Here is a 1,857-nt window from a genome sequence, read left to right as displayed (position 1 = left end):
CTATAGTTGGCTAGATTGTACATCTTGGGTTGCCTCCCAAGCAACGCTCGATTTAACGTCACGGTACGATGCAGGCCTCTTGTTTACTCAAACTTCATCAAGGTAGTAGGCCTCAACCACTTTTTGCACACTCTCTTCTTTCCCCATGTAGACCTTGATCCTTTGCCCGTTCACCTTGAACCTTGTTCCTTCCTTGTTCTCGAGCTCGACCGCTCCATGTGGGAACACTTGAGTGACTATGAATGACACGGTCCACTTGGACTTGAGCTTGCCAAGAAACAAGCGCAACCTAGAATTGAATAGAAGCACCAGATCACCCACAACAAATTCACGCTTTTCAATCTTTTGATCATGATACTTCTTCATCTTTTCCTTGTACAAGGCTGAACTTTCATAAGCTTTTAGGCGAAACTCATCAAGCTCATTCACGTCATTCACTTTTTGACTCGATGCGGCTCCCCAATCCAAATTCAACTTCTTCAGTGCCCACATAACCTTATGCTCTAGCTCTACCGGCAAATGGCAAGACTTCCCTTATACAAGTTGGTAGGGGGACATACCTATAGGAGTCTTGAATGCGGTGTGATAGGCCCATAGAGCATCATCAAGCCTCCTTGACCAATCGGTTCTATTTGCATTCACAGTCTTAGCAAGGATTTGCTTTATTTCTCTGTTGGACACTTCAACTTGCCCACTAGACTGCGGATGGTAAGGAGTGGCTACATTGTGGCGGACTCCATATTTCTCAAGCAAACCCTTTGAACAACTTATTACTTAAGTGGGAACCTCCATCGTTGATAATTTCCCTAGGTGTACCAAATTTGGAGAAGATATTCTTTTTCAAGAATGTGGTGACACTTTTACCTTCATTGTTTGGAAGCGCAATTGATTCCACCCATTTCGACACATAATCAACCGCAATAAGAATATACTTCATCTCATGTGAACTAAAAAATGGACCCATAAAATCAATGCCCATACATCAAACAACTTAATCACCAAAATTGATTCATGGGTAGTTCTTGCCTCTTTGAAATTCCTCCTTCTCTTTGGCAACGATCACAAGACTTGGCGAAATCATGAGCATATTGGTGGATGGAAGACCAGTAATACCCAGACTGCAAAATCTTATGCGCAGTCCGAATACCACTATGATGCCCACCAACAGGCGAAGAATTACACGCCTCTAGTATAGTCATCATCTCAACCTCGGGCACACAACGAAGAATAATCCCATCAGCACAAATACAGAACAAATAAGGATCATCCCAATAGAACTTCTTTACATCATGCATAAACTTTTTTCTTTGGTGAAAAGACAAATCTGATGGAATCAGATCACTTGCCAAGTAGTTAGCAAAGTCTACGAACCAAGGAATCAGACCATGAGAAGCTGCCAATACCTGTTCATCTGGAAAAGCATCATCAATTTCAGCCCCATCTCCTAGCTTAAGCATAGCTTCTTCCTCTAATCTGGACAAGTGATCGGCAACTTGATTTTCGGTTCCCTTTCTGTCTTTCACCTCAAAGTCAAACTCTTGCAGTAACAAGACCCATCTAATCAAACTCGGTTTCGCATCCTTCTTAGCCATCAAATACCTCAATGCAGAATGGTCAGTATGCATTATGACCTTAGTACCAAGCTAGTAGGATCAAAATTTCTCGAATGCGAAAACTACCACAAGTATTTCATGTTCCATCACTGTATAGTTATTTTGAGCCACATTTAGAGCTTTGTTGGCATAGTAAATAGGATGAAGAATCTTCTCTCGCTTCTGTCAGAAAACCACACCAAGCGTCACTCCACTTGCATCGCACATTACCTCAAACAGTTGTCCCCAATCCGGTGAAATAATG

Source organism: Solanum tuberosum, unplaced genomic scaffold (genome assembly GCF_000226075.1).
Source record: "Solanum tuberosum cultivar DM 1-3 516 R44 unplaced genomic scaffold, SolTub_3.0 scf00089, whole genome shotgun sequence".
Taxonomy (NCBI): Eukaryota; Viridiplantae; Streptophyta; class Magnoliopsida; order Solanales; family Solanaceae; genus Solanum; species Solanum tuberosum.
Note: the sequence above shows the minus strand (reverse complement) of the source record.